Raw genomic sequence first — 10978 nt, forward strand, 5'->3', positions numbered from 1 at the left:
AAAAGTTTACTGGGTTAACAAAATGTATTATATTCAGCCAAACAGATAAATCAAAGGAATGGATTATTGATACATACTATAATATGGATGATTGTTCTGATTAAAAGTCACTGCAAAAAAGATTATATGTTACTCGATTTATATAAAATTTTAAAAAGTTTAGAATGATCTCCAATGTCAGAAAACAGGTCAGTAGTTGCTTGGAAAAGGGATACTACCGGGTGGGACAGAAAAATACTGTTACTAAGGGGCCTAAGAAATATTTTGAGGTGATGGATATATTCATTATCTTGATTGTGGTGATGGTTTTATTTACTTATATATACGTCAAAAATTATCAAACTCTATGCTTTAAAAATATGCAGTTTATTATGTGTCACTTATACCTTAAAATCTATTTTTTTGAAAAAGCATCAAATTCCTTCGAATACATTTTAAAATATCAGTGAAATTAAAAGAACTCTTAGAAATTAATTGATCACATTGACATAAGAAAAAAATCGAATGACCATTTGATAAAATTAGCAAATTTTATTCTTTAAAAATATGCAGTTATGTTAATTATACCTTTTCAATCTTTTTTTTAAAAAAACACCACAATATTTTTGTAATGAATTTTAAAATATTAGTAAATAGAAAAAAAAATAAAATTTAAATCATGGAACTGACAACATTTGAATGAAAACATGGTTTAAAATCCTTTAAAATCCTTGTACAAAATCACATACAATATTCACATGGTTTCACTGAATGTTCACAGAATTGATCATTTTGATTCTACATAAATTCTTCTAGGGACCACTCAAAAGACAATACTCAAACTGTGAACCTCTTTCATTAGTTTTCTTTGTATCTGTTTTCTGAGCTATTTTTTTCAGAAAGGGTCTTTTTTGTTTCTTTTGTGTCTTTTACTTTAATTTTTCCATATGGTAGCTCGATTATTCTAATCTGTTGTTACATTACTTATGATTTTGTTATTTCATTTTATTATATTTTTAGAGTCAATATGCATTAATGCCATGTTTTTTCATTTATGATTACTTCTCATCTTTTAATGGGAGCTGCTTATCCTGTCCATCTGTTCTCTTACAATCCTATCATTGTGTTTGTCTTTGCTTAATGTATCAGTATTTAATATTCCCACCTTTTAGGTAAATAGGATTCGTCTCTTCTTATAAGGCCTATGTGTTAGTCAGGGGTCTCCAGAGGGACAGAACTAACAGGCTATAGATGATATAGATATATATGAAAAGGAGTTTATTAGGGAGAACTGACTCATATGATCACAAGGCTAAGTCTCAGTAGAGGCTGTCTGTGAGCTGGGGAAGAAAGAAGACAGTAGTGGCTTAGTCTGAGGCCAAAAGCCTCAAAAGCAGGGAAGCCAACAGTGCAGCCTTCAGTCTGTGGCCAAAGGCCTGAGAGCCCCCAGCAAGCCACTGGTGTAATTCCAAGAGTCCAAAGGCCAAAGAACCTAGAGTCTGATGCTCAAGAGCAGGAGGAGTGGAAGAAAGCATCATAATGAGAGGGAGATGAAAGCCAGACGACTCAGCAGGCAAAGCTTATCCCACTTTCTTCCATCTACCTTGTTCATGCAAAGCTGGCAGCTGTTGCACGGTGCCCACTCACACTGAGGGTGGTTCTTCCTCTCCCAGTCCACTGGATCAAATGTTAATTTGATTCTCCTCTGTCAATACCCTCACAGAGACACCCAGAAACAATACTTTACCATCTATGTAGGCATCCTTCAATCCAATCAAGTTGACACCTACTATTAACCATCACAGCTCATATGTCAGCTATTTAATTTGATTTATTATGTATTTCTCTTGAGTTGACTGTCATTAGTAACAGCAAAGCTAATTGAATCCATTGTTTTCCCTCTTCACTGTCACAATTAATTCTGCCAGTTTGCCAAAACTGCTTCTCAGAGCAGTTTAGCTTATAGTGCCTTGTCTGCCAATCCTCAATGTAGAATGTGGCCCTTGGGATTTTCACACCCATGTATGCTTTCCAGATCTTGTTGTTTCAATTAAGACATCATTAGTTGGCCAACGAAAGTATGGTACATACTTCTGAATGTGCATGCAGTCTACCTAATATCTCCGTTCTTTATCTCTTCCTTTTAATTGGTCCCATATTCACTGTATTTGAAAATCTCCCATTGCAGTTTGTAGTTAGAAGGAATAAATATTTGCTAATGTCATTGAAAACTGTAGTTTTACTCCGTGTATTATACTTTTTGTCTATTCAGTTATTTCAGTAAGAAAGAGTGAAACAAAATTTTAAGATGCCTTTTTGTTCCAAGTATATGAAAGAATAGTTTGACAATATTAAAGTTGGAAAAATCTTAAACAATACGTGAAATTCAGAAAATATAAGGCTAAATTTTGACAGATTTCTCTTTGTGGAGAAAGGAAAAACAGAAGTCACATAAGTAAATGAAACAATAATAAGATTTGAAGGACCAAAGAGAGCTAGGGTAAAAATATATATGAGAGCAGACAAGGTCTTTGTAAAGTTATACCAAAGTCAGTGAGGAGAAAACAAAGAGACAATTTAACATGAAAGTTTTCATAGGATATGGATCAATTTTTAAAATGTGACAGAGAAGAGAAAACATTGAACTCATAATTAAATGGAAAATGTAAAATTAAGCCCAAATGTATGAAAATAGGCACAGATAGTAGATAGCATACAAATATTTCGGAGAGCATTTTAGCATTATCTGTTATATCCAGCTACATTAATCCAGTAAACTTTGACCACCCAAATCTTGAAATTCCTGTCGCAAAAATACGGACATGAGTGCAAAGATGGCTATGTTGGTGCATACATACGTATAAATTGATATTAAGGCACTTGGTAATAGTGAAAATTTTATATATCCTAAAAGTTGACAGATAAGAAATTATTAGGTTATTATATATGTATAATATAAAATAATATAAAATTATTTAGAAAGAATGAGGTAGTTTTTAAGAAATGTGCTAATACAGATGATCTCTGTGACACTTTGACAAAAATGAGCTGAAAAATTACTATTCCATTATATTCACATTCTTTGTTAACAAACCAAGTGGGAGAAAAATAATCTCATATGTGTTGTGTATTATAACACCCATACACACACACACACACACACACACATAAACACACATATACATACACACAAACACTTAGTAAAGTTCTGGTATTAAACATATTACATTGATGGCCAGGTGTGGTGGCACACACCTGTATTCTCAGCACTTTGGGAGGCAGAGGTGGGCAGATCATTTGAGGTCAGGAGTCTGAGACCAGCCTGACCAACAAGGTAAAACCCCATCTCTACTAACAAATACAAAAATTAGCCAAGTGTGGTGGTAGGTACACACCATCCCAGCTACTTAGGAGGCTAAGGCAGGAGAATGGCTTGAACCTGGGAAGCAGAGGCCACAGTGATCAATGATTACACAACTGCACTCCAGCCTGAGCAACAGAGCAAGCCTCCCTCTCAAAACAACAACAATGACAACAACATATTTCATTGATAATAGTGGTTACTTCTGAGTAGTTTGTGCATGAGATATTGACTCAGTTTTCATTTTATATTTTGTTGTGTTTGAATTTTGATTTTTTTATTTGTAATTTAAAATAAATAAGAAAGTGTGCAAGAAGGAACTTATAATATTCCCCAAGCAAACAGATGCATATGAAGTGCTGGTCCTTATCTTCCATGGCCTGGCTATTCTATCCTCTGAGCCTTTCCCACCCACCTGAGTTCTAGAATTCTATTCTAGATATAATTGACTCCGGTCCTCCAAAATGTCCTTATTATTTCGACATTAGCTTGTTCAAGTTTTTCCTTGAGCTTGAATGTAAAGTCACCACCCTACCTTCTATTGATGTCAGGAACTTAGCTTAACTCTCTTGTAAACTTCTAATTATATTGTATGGCTTACATGTAAGTCAGTGTAAAACTTTCACTATTCCAGGTCAGAATGAAAAAATTTAATTTTCTGATTTCAAATCAGGTTGTACCTACGGCTGTTATGGCAGTTCTCACTTTACTTTCTAGCTTTGTCCTTGTCTTTGCCTTCACTGACAAGGTGTATAAAATCCAAATAGATTCAAAAAAGGAACAATGAAAAAATAGGTTATGTGTAGTTATCAAATAGTACATACTAGAAATTCTTAAACTGAATATTTCAATACATTTGGACCTTTTGAAATTGCCGTCGTTCCAAACTCCCACCAAAATGCTCGAAGAGGGAGGCCTAAAACAAATAGATAGTAAGCAGCAGGATCAGAATTTGAGGCCATGACTAGATGATCACAGAGCTTATGAATTCTTATTTCATAGGCAACTTGCCCTTTCTACTCCCATGGCCTGGCACTATAGCTGACTCTGAAAGTTCTCAACTCACCTTCGACAGACAAATACATAAATGAACGTTATGCTTCATGGTATTGTTTATACAAAAACAAGGTACATTTCTGTCCTCCAGAGTTTCGTAGTTTACAACACAAATAACCGCAACACAAAGCACTCTACATAGTATGAGAGAAGTAAGAATAAAGTTGATATAATGTAAGGTAACCTATAACATATGTTGTAAGGAATGGAGAAGCATCTATGAAGGTGTTATGGAAGTATGGGAATAATCACTTGCAAATTAGGTAGGATTTCACTATATAAATATGGAGGAGTTGAGGAGGTAAGAGAGATTAGGAGCAAGCATTTCTAATTGAGAAAAGGCACTAAAAACTCTTAAGTAAAGGAAATGTTTACAAAATTGTAAATAGTGTCTAGTGTCATTGCAATAATAAAGCAGTGACACTAGAATCAGGTCAGAGAGATGGAGCCTCGCTCTGTTGCCAAATGGAAGAGTTTGAGGTCATTTGTACCTGGAAAAATATGACTAAAATCTATGGTTTAACCTAGCATGGGGGTGTTATGTGGCGTTAAGGGGAGGAGAATATGGGAACAGAGAACCTGTAGGAAGTAATCACAATCATTGACATGAAAACAATTGAAGCTTAAATGAGAGGACAGGTAGGAACAATGGAGAGAGAACCAGATTAATTAGGGAAATAGTATGAACAATTTTACTTTATGATTTTTGTTTCTACTGTTTTATTAAATCTTGTTGTGGTATTCAGTACAAGTTATTAAACTATGGTTTCTGACTAAGAGTTTAAGCATCTGAGTATTAGGCTGAAAGGGTCATTGTTGTACATCCAATCACACCAAAACGTGAGCTTATTTTCTGAATCATTCTACATCTCAATAGTACAGGTTTCTAATATCTAATGAAGAATCCTAAAAAACAAACAAATCAAGGTGTTGCTTATATTGATAAATGAGACATTGTCATTTTTTATAAACTATAAAGACAACTAAATTTATTAATTTCTATATTATATGGTATTTACATCAAATGTAGCCCTTTCAGATAGTCAGGCTTATGATACATTTTACAGGAAATCATGACTGATAAAAACTGAGTAGAAACAGATGGGCTGGAAGTTTTCCAAAGGCCTTAAAAAATATTTGTTATGAAAATGTGAAGAGAATTTGCCTGGAACACTGATTTAAAATTCACAACATTGTTGATGCTTTAAAACGGCAGATTTCAGAATCGAAATGTCTTTGTATTTTCTCCTGTTTCCCTCATATTTACCAGATTTAAAATACAAAACATTCTAATTGGAAATTAGCCTTCAGTACTAAAAGTATTGATTTTAGTATTTACATATTTTGTCACCCAGAGCATAGTAAGATAATAGGGGAGGAAATGAGATTGTTCTTTAAGTCTAAAAGATCAAATAACATATGTATTTTACCTTATTTTTAGGTATGAATACATGTGAACACATACTCTAACAAGGCATTACAAACATGGGAAATAAATAGTAATATGTCTTGAATTTCTCTTACTGAGAAATTTGACTAGTTTTGTAAACATGGTCCTATAGACACTACTTAGTTTTGGTGATGTGATGGGAATTTAGTGAAACCTTTTATGGCCTTATTTTGTATGAACTGGCTGTGAAGGTGGCTCTTATCTTGCATTTTACCATGAAAGAGAGCAGAATCATATGACAGCACAGAATTGCTTGATATCAGGGGTATTTTGTTTCTGTAAATACTGGTGAGTGTATCTGGAAGAAATTTACAGTGAAGCTAATCAAATGAAATGTTGAATCACTTTGGTTATTAAAGACCTATTGGATGTACTGTTACTGACTTAAAATATGCTCTTGTAATCAACAATCTCAATGTGGTCACCTCCATTAAATGCAGGAAAACCCCAAAACCCAAAAGAAAACAGAAGCCTAAAAAATTAATAAATGTAAAGAAGAAATGAAAGGAATGACAGTAATAAAGATAAAGAGGTAAAATTAAGCTACAGAAGAAGCCCAGAAATAATAGAGGCAAATCCTGGGCTTCCTTCCTATCTTGTCTTGTGAACACCTCAATTATAACTGAAAGTTCTTTCTCCTACACCCTCCTGACATTTTAAAATAATATGCCTTGCAATAGTTATTCTTGTTCTTAGTCAATATAATGGTACATTTTTATTCATGAAGGAACATTCCATGAAGCCAGAGACTAAGTAGTGAGAGACAATTGCTAAATATTCAGGAATTTACCAGTTAGTTTAAAAACTTTGAGTAGCTAAAACTGGCTGTGCTGGGGGGTATTTATATCATGGAAAGTGGAAAACACAACAGATCAGGAGTTTGTTTTTGAAGAGCCTGTTTACCTGCACACTGCTACCCTGTTCCTCTTTATATCACTTTTACTCCTTAGCTCAGTTTGCCTCTCATTCTGTTTTTTTCTGCCTCTAATACACCTACACTGGACTCTGTACAGAGGCTGTAATTCTTTCAGATAGCCTAATTACTTAGGGCATGAAAACATAACTGACAAGTCAAAGAATAAATCAACATATCAAAAGCATTTAGAATCATGTTTGCCATATAATCTGTACATTTTAAATATTTGTCAAATTAAGCAATTAATAGTCTCAATACATTTTCAACAGGAAAAAAATTCATATTTGTTATATTAGTACATTCTCACACTGATGTAAGGAAATACCCAAGACTGAGTCATTTATAAGAAAAGAATTTTAATTGGCTCGTGGTTCTGCAGGTTGTATAGGAAGCATGATGCTGGCGTCTGCTTGGCTTCTGGGGAGAGCCTAGAAAACTTAGAATCACAGCAGAAGGCGAAGGGGGAGCCAGCACCTCACACAGCTGTGAGCAGGAGAAAGAAAAGGGGGAGATACTACACACTTAAAAAATAACAGATTTCGTGATAACTCACTCACTCACTCAGTATCACAAGAACAGCAGCAAGGCAATGATGCTAAACCATTCATGAGAAACTGCACCCATGATCAGATCCCAGTAGGTTCCACCTTCAACATTGGGCATTACAATTCCACATGAAATTTGATAGGGACACACATTCAAACCATGGCAATTGTTAGTGGATAAACGTTCAAAATAAATTCTAGCTCAATGGTTCTAGAACTTTGCCGGGAATAAGAACCACCCAAGAAATAAAACAAAATGCAGATTCCTAGGTCCTAGCCTCAAGGAATCTTGACTTACGTGGTCTATGGTAATTCCTGGAAATATGCATAAGGCAAAAGTACCCCAGGTGTTTCTCATTCAAGAAGCCTAATCTGTATTTTAAACATTGTTTTTTCTAGTTTATTAGGTTATTTCAATATATGAAGTCCTGTTCAAAATACTCATAGGTTGATAATTAATTAAACGGATACTTAAATGAAGCATAATATATGCAAAGTATTGTTCAAGCATTGTATAATTTTTAATTCATCCAATTCTCATAACAACCTTAGAGGTAGATAATATTATCCTAATTTTTCAGATAAGGAAACTGAAGAAAGATAACGTAAGACATTTGCCTACATCACAATAATACAAGTCAAGTAATTCTGTAGATTCACATATTAAAACCACATTGAAATAATTGTAACATAATTATTAATTTTAGCAAGTTATGACTTTCGAACCATCCTACATCCACTATCTTTTTTGACCCTCACAGCACCCTTTGAAATAGATTTGGCAGACATTATTATTCCTATCCGAAAGAGAAGGAAACTGAAGCTGAGAAGATTCAGAGTTTGCACAAGGTCACATAGCTAAGGACAGATCTGTCATCCAAACTTAAACAGGTTGCCATTTTGTTTGTCAATCCAAGTCCGATGTTCTTCACTCACAATATTTGTGTGAAGTTTGTTTTTGGCAGTTACCTACTGGTAAGCTTCTCACTGTCTCTCTGCGCTTTGCGATAACAGGTAAACCCTGCATATTGTTACTCTTTCACATATAGGACATAACAGACACTGGTTTCTCAGACTGTCTCAGGTTGTTGCAAAATAAAAACAGGCCAGTTTTAACGTTGTCATCCACCAAGTACAGGATTTCCCTGAAAAATCTGCCCTGTGCAAGGCATTTACAAATCTTCCTCTCTCTGATGCCAATGCCTAGCTTGAACCTTACAGCAGACATTCATGGGTTCTTTCACTTTCTAATGGTTTTCTCATGGGATATACCTGAGCTCTACAATACTGACGATTTCTAATGTTTTCATTGATACTAAAATAAGCACTTCCCTAGTTTTTGTGAAGACAGTCTTGAAAAGTAAAAAAAAATGGATTATATTCTTCATCAAAGCTACCCTTAAAACAACAAAAAAGAGTAAACCTATTATGATTGCCGTCTTACCTTTTAATGAGTTGCAGTCCACAGACATTACTTCTTTAAAAATTGAGAATTGAAATTTGAAAGACAGAAGAGAAATAACATTCATCAAGTAATAAGAGTAGTACAGAAATGTCTTGTTTTGGCTTGTTATTTCACCATTTTATGGTGTTATTTGCACCACCTTCCACTCAAAACCAGAGGACATGCGTGGCCTTTCCAAACTGCATTCTTCCGGTTCTGTGAATTTTTCATGTTACTTATTCTACTTACAGAGAATTTTCTATTCTATCTTTCTGCTTTTTTAAAAAAATGTTTGAAACCACCTTTATGACATCCCTAGATGCATGCCATCATCTCTAAACTCCCAAGACATTTGCAGAGCCTTTTTGTGTAGTCATGATCACTTTCTGACCTGTGTAAGTCATTGTATCCATATCCTTTCTTTCTACTGTACTTGAAGTTCCTCAAGGTTAAGATTTGTCTAAGTCTTCCTCCCAGTGGTTTGTACAAAGCCACACACATTTGATTTATTGAATCTAGGTGGGGAATAAGGTTAGACATTTAACTGATCCAGGTTCTTTGATTATTGGCCTAATCTGAATGAAAATTAAAAAGAAAAATAAGAGGAAGGAAACAGTAATATACCTACAAGTTCTAAACTTTCATTCAGAATAGTAGACTTCACATACTCTCATCATTAATCCATTTTCTGAGGCTCTGATGATTATTATGATTTTAAGACATCTTATTATTATTACTTTTCTTTGATTTCCCCAAAATAAAACATTTAACAAAAAATGACAGCACACATAAGTTAATTTATATCTAATCAAATTTTAAGTAAGTTAAATTTACCTTTTTTACTTCTTATAAATACAGGTTACACCCATAAATATGGACAATCTTATTTTAGAGACTAAATACAGATAATCTCATAAATACAGACAATCTTATTTCAGAGACTAAGTTTACTAGCAACTTTTAGTTGCCAAGAAGTGAAGATGTTGCATTCTCTTACACTGCATTAAGGATCACTAGTACTCAAGATGGATTAAAAAGCTCTAAAGCAAGGTTTAAAAAAATATTTGAGTGTTTCTGGAGAATTCAGAACAGTGCAATCACTGGGTAGCTAGATTATTGTATCTTTCTCTCACATTTAGAAATAGGTTGCCACTGGGGAAAAAAGGAACTGCAATGGAGTTTGGTATTGATTTTTACTGAACCCCATGGCGCATCCCTCTAAATATTCTACTAGGATAAGTTCTTGAAAGGTCAGACTTTTCTCCCAACTTCTGAAAGTTAATACAATTCAACCTGGTAATTTTCACAGATGTTTTCTATTATGAGACTCTTCTGAAGTAGACTGTGTATCCAGTGGCAATTTTTATCACATTTTAGTTGGCCAGAAAACAAAAATTATAAATTGATTTAAAAAGTGTTTAGGACATATGATGGCATATATATTAAGTATATTGTTCAGATGATCTATATATTTCAGCGTTTATAGAATACTTGCAAAAATAACTTGCCAGTTTTTCTTCATTATTCCTAAAACACCCCTTGGCATTTCAATTCCTTGCTAATAGGGGCAGACTAGTCATTTATCTTATAAGATGCAAATAACTGTCATTAAAATTTTAAGTCTTAAGTTCTAATCTAGGGAATGCTGTCTTTTATCCACATTTGCTGTCTTTTACCTACATTTTCACATTCCAGAAACTTTTAAGATCTCTGAAACAACAAATTTGGTCCAAATAGGATTCTTCTGATTTTAATCAGAAAATAGTCTGGTTTTGTGTGTGTGTGTGTGTCTGCGTGCGTGTGTGTTTTGGGTACATTGCATGGTTGTAGTGGGTTACATATAGGAGGGACGCATAAATATAAGCATGGGTTGCACTCACAAAGTGGAAATTAAGAAAGATTTGGATGAATCCTTCCAAGTATTAGAGAAAAATTCAGAACCGATGTTAATAGTATATCATTTTCTCTGATTAAAGTAAATGTCAAGTTATTTTTGCATTTTTTGCTAATTAAAGCAAACTTCCTAAAAACTAATTGAGACATATTTGAGGCTTTTGAAATTAACTCTGGTCTTTTCACTTTCTCAAGGAATGGAAATATATCTTTAGGAAACGAACACTGCCAAATTTCAATAAAGGAAAATACATATGTGCTAGGCACTAGGCGGTCTACTGAGTAGAACAGAGATTTAAGAGAAAACCTTTCACCATGAGGTCCTTTATGACTA

Source organism: Cebus imitator, unplaced genomic scaffold, assembly GCF_001604975.1.
Source record: "Cebus imitator isolate Cc_AM_T3 unplaced genomic scaffold, Cebus_imitator-1.0 Scaffold43, whole genome shotgun sequence".
In the NCBI taxonomy this organism is placed as follows: domain Eukaryota; kingdom Metazoa; phylum Chordata; class Mammalia; order Primates; family Cebidae; genus Cebus; species Cebus imitator.